Source organism: Mirounga leonina, unplaced genomic scaffold (assembly GCF_011800145.1).
Source record: "Mirounga leonina isolate KUSES-001 unplaced genomic scaffold, KU_Mleo_1.0 Mir_95, whole genome shotgun sequence".
Lineage (NCBI taxonomy): Eukaryota > Metazoa > Chordata > Mammalia > Carnivora > Phocidae > Mirounga > Mirounga leonina.
In genome coordinates, this window is record NW_023270865.1 from 606,055 (window position 1) to 613,905 (window position 7,851).

Genomic DNA, 7,851 nt, shown 5'->3' on the forward strand with positions numbered 1-7,851 from the left:
TTGAACAGGACCGGTGCCCCTGGAGGCCCACGCATCCCCCGGGGCCTGGGGGGAACCCTGTGGAACACCAGGACCCATGGCTCCGCCCAGCCAGGCGCGGGGCAGCGGGGGAGGCCGCTGGGCTCTAAGAACACAGACATGCATGTCACCTGCAGACGTCACCCTGTGCCTGGGAACCCCGCCAGCAACACTCCTCAAGGTCGTAGCCCTGGCTGCTGGGATAGCTGTTTGTGCCTAAGCAGCCCAGCCCTCCCCGCCTCAGTTTCCCCACCTATGCGACAAGACTCAGGAACACAGAGTGGGGGCAGGTAACAGGTGGAGCTGGTGGGCAGGACGGGAAGGGCTGCCATGCCCAGGGCAAGCGGAGGCCAGGTGCAGGGCGGAGCGGCCCCCGCGAATGCAGAGGGGTCCAGGGCCCCATCCCTGCCGACCCGGGGTCCAGGCCAGCAAGTCAGACCCTAGTGTACCCCCGATACCAGACCCCCACACAGGGAAGTTACACCACCCTGTGCGCCAGGCCCAGGTCTGGCACGTTCCGGCCCTTGCACCACCACCCCCCCTCGGCAGGGAGGACCCCAGCCCCCCCCACACCGACAGGCAGGACCCCCACCCCCGACTGTGCTTCCCCACCAAGTCAAGCGCAGCCCCCACTGACTCTCATCAGGACCCAAGCTGGATGCCAGGACTGGGGGTGGCTAACACAACACCCAGGACCCCCAGCAGACGCTCCCCAGCACCCGGACGGCGGCCTGGCCGCAGGGAGATAGTCCACCTCGCGGGAGCTGCCCCTTGCGGCCTCGGCGCCCCCACTAAGGCCCCGGGGCTGGGCCGAGGCGAGGCTGGAGGAGGGCAGCAGCCCACACGCGGGCGGGTGGGGGTGTGCCCGGGGGCTGGTGACCTCTGACCTTTGTTCCCTGAAGCCAGGGTCCCGGCCCCAGCCCGTTACCTCCCCCAGGCCCCCCACCATTCTGCATCCCCTCAACCCTCCACCAAGAGCCTGGACGCAGCACAGCTGCCACCCTAGTGACCACGTCGGAGAGGAAGGAGGTGACCTCCGTGTGGGCAGGGGTCACACCAGGCCCTTGGCCAGTAAGCCAGGGATGGCCACCACTTCTCCCTATTTCTCCGACAGGCCTTACGAAGAACGCACACGCCCAGCACACGAAACACGCCAACCTCACGTGTGATGTGTTCACAGAGCACGACTTCACCCCATCCTGGGCAAGAGCGCAGGGCCCGGGACGCAGGGGAGGGCAGGCGCTCCGGTCCCGGCAGCGCGGCCCGCTGAGGTGGTTCCAGGCCAGCACGGGCTTTCAGATGCCACAGCCACGTCTGCAGACGCCCGAAGTTAGCCAGGCACCTCCAGACCAAGACGCCCTGCGCTCGTTAGAACAGAAAACACCCTCTGCCCCCGCGTGGCCCACTCCCGGGCACTGGGGTTTAGACGCGGCTCAGTGCACGATAAAGCCCTGCGCGTATTTCAACGCCGGGCTACGGTGGACACAAACGAAGCCCACGGGATGTCAGGAGGAAAGCAGGAGCCAGAATGGGTCCTATCTCGGGGGTTCGGCCTCCGAGAAGCACGCAGCGCCCAGCCCCCGGTGCCAGGCTCACGGGCAGCACTATCTGCAGGGGGTCAGGTGAGGGCGCCCCACAGGCGGCCGCCCACTCGGGAACTTCCAGTCCCAAGCTGCCCCCCTCAGGCCCTGCGGCGCCGCCCCGGGACACACATCCGACAGACCCCGCCGTGCCCTGGCCAGAACCGTTCCTGACAGGAAAGCGTGCTCACACGAGGCCGCGCAGAAGAGTGACGCCACCAGGTCACGGAGGAGCACAAAGTACTCAGGTCCCAATCCAGTCCAGACCCCAAGACCGGGCACCCGATCCCAGGCTCCAAATCCAAGCGGAGGGAAAAGCCACAAGCCCTGGTGACAGGAGCCCCAGCGCAGCCCCATCTCTTCAGGGAGGGTGATGCCACCCCACAGGCAGAAGCCACGGACAGGGTCAGCTGAGGTGGGCAGCCCGGGGCCGCGCCCCCTCACCGGCACCCACTCGCGTCCCCCCAACACCGTCCCCTCCAGGGAGTCACCACCCCCAAGCGGGGGGCTCCTGCCTGGACGTCCAGAGTCAGGAGGCCACAGCAGGGAAGGCAGCACGGGCCGCAAGCAGTGTGAACGTGGACGACCTCCTCCCGGGTCCGTTCCTGATTAGGGAGACAGAGACCCTCGAGCCCACCAGCACCAGCTCGGGCCACCTGGTGTTCTGACCTATGACCCAAGGCCACACCGGAAGGCTTCCTAGCAAGGAGACTCCAGGACCCTGGCGCTGGGAGAACTCACAGCAGGTCCTGTTGGTCCAACTTCGTAATAATGCCCAAAATCGCCTCGTGAGCGAGGAGGCTTGCATCATGGTTCCCGTGAGGAATAACCATGGGGACCACGGGTGCAAGAGGGTCACCTGCGGGCACTGCGCTTGCGTCTGGGCTGCATGGTCCCCGACCTGAAGGGTCACTGGTAAGACCTGTCATCTGCCGGGATTTGGTCCCCATCCTGCCCGGCCGCTCGGGGGTGGGGGTGGGGAGGTCCCCAAGTGGCGGCTCAAGAGACAAGGGGGGGCAATAGTGGGTCTCCATGGGCACAGTAAAGAAACCCTCCTCACCCCCAGTCAGCTGAACAGCCCCCGAAATCCAGGCAGACCCTGCTCCTGAATGGCACACCCAGCTGCGCAAGGCCCCCAGACCCTCAGGGTCCCAGCCCATGGCACCCGACCTCCCACACCACCACAGCCGTCGCTCACCCGCCTGGTCTGCGGTCTGCGCCACGCGGCCTCTTCCGGACCTCAGCCCCCTGCGCTCGTCCGGGGAGCGCCTCCCTGCTCGGTTTCCGAAACCGCGCCCTGTGTTTCCCACCCTTAGAAAAAAATGAGGATGGACAAAACACAAACGACCATGTTTCAACTGGACACCATCATCACCCCAAGCAGGGATCAAGGAAACGGCCCAAGTACTGAGACTAAATCCTGCACTGAAGACCCGGAAAACTGGGGGCCCTGGGAGGCGGTGCCCTTTCCAGAGATGCGGGTGAGCACTCCTAAAACCAGCATGAGTCTGCGGGCGCACCATGCGCATCCGAGCGTCACGTGAGTGCGCCCTCGCTGCTGGGACAGGCGGTTGGGGGCGGGCTCAGCTCTACCCACACAAACCTGGGCAGAGGGCAGCCAGGCCCCGCCAGGCCCCGCTGCGTCCTCTGCCAGGACCATGAGGAGGGACAGCCGCACACACAAGGTGTCGGGCCAGCCGGGGGTCCACCAGTGCGCAGCACGAGGAGGTCACAGGACTCGTCCCCACACCGTCTGCGGCAAGCTCCTCTCCCACTTCCTGCCACAGGGAGCCCGCATCGGGCTCGCCTGCACGTCTAAGCACGGAAAACACTCGCCTCCCGTTTACAGAAATCATTTTAAAACCTGTTTGTTATAAATGCCCGTTTGCCACGATGTCACAACTCAGCTGAGCCCCGAGATCCCTTCGGAGCAAGACACAGCGACCCAGAGAGCGTTGAAGCCAGGGCAGGGCGCGGTCAGCACCCCAGGGAGCAGGGGGCCAAGGCGGGCAGCACTGCGGGGGCGGGGCTCATGCGCCGAATCCCAGATACCAGCAGCGCCCGGCCTGGCGCTGGGTTTGCAGCTGTGGGGGTCCCGCCGCACGGCTGGCTGTGGACTCCAGGTGCTCCCACGCCAGACCTGCTTTTCCGTGACCAGGCAGCCCCTTCCCAGAACGGCACACTGAAGGGCCCCATGGCAGCACACGGCCCACGCTCCCCCACCACCCCACGGCCACGGGCCCTCCGAGCTCACAGGTCCCGAGCCCACAGCCTCAGGAGGAAGCAAAGCCGGAGAAACTGCCACAGGCCAAGATGCCACGTGGACTCCTGGGGCAGAAGAGACACAGGGAGGACTCGGGGTGCAGGCCACGTGGGGCTGGGGAGCGTGGCCGCAAGTCCAGAGCTGTGCCAAACATAAAGCTCACCCAGTAAATGAAGAGGTAATTTTTATCTCAAAGAAACCACAAAGAGAAAACTTAAGAACTGAGGCCTGGAAGACACAGGCAGGCAGGCGCCATTCACGAACGCGGGTGCGTGTGCGTCCACGTAACCACCACATGAAGCGATTCAGGCAAGAATCCACCAGTAGCTGCTGGGTGAGAGGCAGAGGGGGTGGGTCCCCACAGCCTCAGTACAAAGGGGAGGTGTCCGGTACCAGGGTCACCTCGGGTCACCTGGGCAGCGAGACAGTGACAGGACACCCCATGGCACTCCTGCTACGAAGCATTTCTCCTGAAAACCACCCCAGGAAAACGGCCACGTATAAATTCTGTAGCATTTTACAAGACTCCTGACCCACATCCTCCAAGCATGCCGATGGCAGGACAGATGTGGAGGAAGGTTCCAGACACGGGACCAGCAGGCTTCCTCCGTGGAGGCCACACTGCCAGAGCACCAAGACCACATGTGAACAAGCCCAACAGCAGGGCCATATGCCAATAAAACTTTATTGACAAAAAGCAGGCAGCCAGACCTTGGCTTGCAGAGCCCAGCAGCAGGTTCTCAACACACAGCTGTTCGCCGCCATTCTCCGGGAGGCCACGAAGCAGGGAAGTGGCCGTCCTTCCACCGTCCTTCCTCCACCTGCCCTGTGTGTTCCCAGCCTCAGTAGCTGTCTCTGCTCTGCCCCACCTCACAGCAGGGCGGATCAGCCTGTTTAAAGATCCCAGCTCAGAGACATCTGTGGAAACCAGGGCCTCACAGGGGAGCACTCCTCTCTGTACCCCGAAGGGACCGCAGTGACCACACACAGCTGCTGGTCTCCCCGGGTCCTAAGGGAAGGCCCAGCAGCACACCTTCTGCACCTGTTCACAGGGCACACCGGTGAGCAGGCCCCATCCAGGCCCTGGACCCAGAGGCCATGGTCGGGCCCTCCCAGGACAGACCAGACGTGTGGCGTCTGCTGGGCCAGAACCAAGGTTTCAGGAAGGACTGGAGCCCAGAAGGGGCACAGGTGGGCACGGGGTGTGTGGCCCCAGGCTGGCCCCAGGCACACCAGACCCCGGCCCCTTCTCAGGTTACAGCATCCATCAGCTCATCTCGCCTTCTCCGGAGTGTGCCAGACATCACTCCCCGGCTCCCTCCGCTTCTGCATGTGTAACTGGGATGTTACCGACCTCCCCCCAAGAATGGCTCCCGAGGTGGGCCACCCCTCTCCCTGCCCCCCAGCAGGACGGCGTCCCCTCGGGGGACCCCCCGGTGCAGCCCCAGCAGCCAGATCTCTTTGACGCGGTTACGGCAGGATCCCTGACAGTGGACTCGTGACCCCCAGCCCCCGCCGCCCCCCAGTGCTTCACATCCAGGACCTCCGTTGCAATCTGAAATCCGGGCCAGTGGGACTTGCCCTGCAGGGGCTGGGACACCGGCGCTCTGCATTCAGGCCGGGAAACCAGGACCAGGCTCGAGGTCAGAGTCCCCATGACTTTCACAGCAAATTTCTGTCTAACACAGAAACACTGTGTTGCAATCAGAGGAGGTATCAGGACAAACCCTCGGGGCCCCCACGCCAGAGACGGCCGCTGACACCTCGCAGCATCCTCTGTGGGGAGGATGGACTAGCCTTTCCCGTCCTGGGTCTCCGGGAACGCGGAAGGAAGGATGTCTTGGGAGCGTGCCTGCCCCACTAGGAAGCAGAGGGCCTCAGGCCAGCGGGAACGTGGACGCCCTTCCTACCCGCCCGGCACTGGCCCATCCCAGGGCCTCCTCGGTGCCCACTGAGGTCAACTGCCCGGGCCTGCGGGGCCACCACTGGGGTCACAGGGAAGGGACAGATGCCAGAGTCACCTTTCCCGAGTTCCACGTCGCCACATTAAGCCTGGTTACCTTTGCCCCCACATCCAGCACACTCCCCAAACACAAGGCCCTGTATGTTAAGACCACGTCACACGTCTGCTCTGCTCTGGGGTCCCTGATGCAGAATGGAGGCATGACTTCCCTAACGCCGGGGTCCACCCACGAGTGACGTCCACGTGTGCGTGGCATCCACGGAGCCCAGCACCCCGGAGGCGGCGTGTCCAGCCCGCAGAGGCAGTTGGGCCTGCTTACCACTCCAAGAGGCCCCCATCAAGGACAGAGCCTCAGCATAAAGCATCAGAAGCATCCTGACCCAGCACTCCTGTGACACCAGGTGTGACCCGAAACCAGCCGACCCCCACGAGCAGCCTCGTGGTTGGAGGGCAGTGTGGCCTCGGGTTCCAAGTCCAGCCGCGTCCAGGTGCATCCCATCACTCCCCACCGACCAGCACAACCCATGAGGCTCCCCCCCATCTTCCACTTGCCCCACGCTTCCAGAGGGAAGGTTCCCTTGGAAAACACCTCAGGGACCTTTGGGGAGAAGGGGTCAGGAAGGTTTTGGACACTGGAAAAACACAGCCACCTTCCAACCTAAACCAAGGCCACCACGGCAACTCACGACTGCCACTCAAAGGGCCCTTGGTCCCCAAGACTAGGCAGAGACCCCACGTGCAGCACGTTTTCTTTAAATCTGACTTGGTCCAGAAAAGAGGGGACGTCCCAGGGGACACTCAGCTACTGAGGGGCAGCAACACAGAAACACTGCCTGGAAAATCCCGGCTGGCTAGACACGCGTGTGCATTCACTGCACAGGCGTGTGCACGCAGATACACGCACACACGCTCACGTTTCCTCCCACATGAGCACACAGGGCATCTCTGGGGACCCGCGCTCTGAAGGCCTCACCAGCCTCTCTCCCTAAAGGGTGTGCCCCCCGCGTGGGAAAAGGGGGGACCCCCACCCCCCGTCAGTCCCTCGTCTGTGCCCATTCTGCTCTGACCTCTCCCACAACCTCTCCACTTTTCCCACATCAGGACCTAGAGTTGGCAAGCTGGGACCCAAGGAGGGGCGGCGAGAGTCCGCCAGGGACACCGAGCCCTCACCGGCCTCCTGGGGCAGCTCCTGTTACCCACACCGGCTCCCGTCTGGCGGCGACAGAGACCCCGTGGCAGAGGGAGGAGGAAACCCAAGACTGACCTGCAGCTCCTCCGATTTCGGCCCCACTCGATCCCTCCCCAGTGACTGTCCAGCCTCCCCGGGAACCAGTCGGTCCACGGGCGCCGCAGCCAGACGGAGCGGGGACGGCAGGGCCAACTCTGGGCCAGGCCAGCTCCTGGATGGGGAAACTGAGGCACAAGGCGCCCTCCTCAGGGCCCCGCCGCACCCTGGGAGCGGGATGGCCAGTGCCCACAGGGGAAGCCCCCACTCACACCAGCGCACGGCTACCCCCACCTCGTGGGCAGCGCCAGGCCATGGCCACTGAATGGACACAGGCTCAGCTTCCTGCTGTGCAGACAGCCCAGAGCAGCTCCTGCTTCGCGGAATCGAAAGCAACTCTAAGTGGCAAACAGGCCAAGGCCGTGCGCTCTCCTCCCCCACACGGAGACGCACGCAGCAGCCGAGAGCCACACCGGCCGACCACGCCCCGGGACGCCTGCCTCAGCGACCTAGCCCAGACCACACAGGACTCAGGACAGCACCTCAGCCTCCTCCCTCAATTGTTCCCCAGGAAGAAACCACCCAAGAACTGAAAGGAAACACGCCCAAGGCGCCCCAGGGCTCCAGAGCCTACAGAGGCCCAGGCCAAGGCCCCAGCACCTACCCCCCACCAGGGACGCAGCCTTGCAGACCACCCCTGTACCCCCAGGACACAGGGGCCCCATGGTTGGGGCCCGTCCGCCCGCCCCATCCACCCCCCCAGGACACAGGGGCCACAAGGCTGGGGCCCGTCCGCCCGCCC

The 7,851-nt window shown here is 64.5% G+C and overlaps 1 protein-coding gene across 6 annotated transcripts in view; it reads right to left on the reverse strand.

Annotated features, from left to right (window-relative positions):
- The window catches only part of SLC12A7 (solute carrier family 12 member 7), a 41,281-nt gene that overhangs the window by 26,777 nt on the left and 6,653 nt on the right, over positions 1-7,851 (reverse strand). Inside the window, exons 1-2 of one of the 6 annotated variants that reach the window (XM_034998930.1) lie at positions 2,797-3,115; positions 1,177-2,203 (exon numbers count right to left, since the gene is read on the reverse strand). The exons of 4 other annotated variants lie outside the window; for them this stretch is intronic. The gene's annotated coding sequence lies outside the window, so the exon portion shown is untranslated. Of the gene's footprint in view, positions 1-1,176; positions 2,290-2,796; positions 3,116-7,851 lie in introns of those variants that run through there. One more of the 6 variants, XM_034998929.1, reaches the window with a different exon arrangement.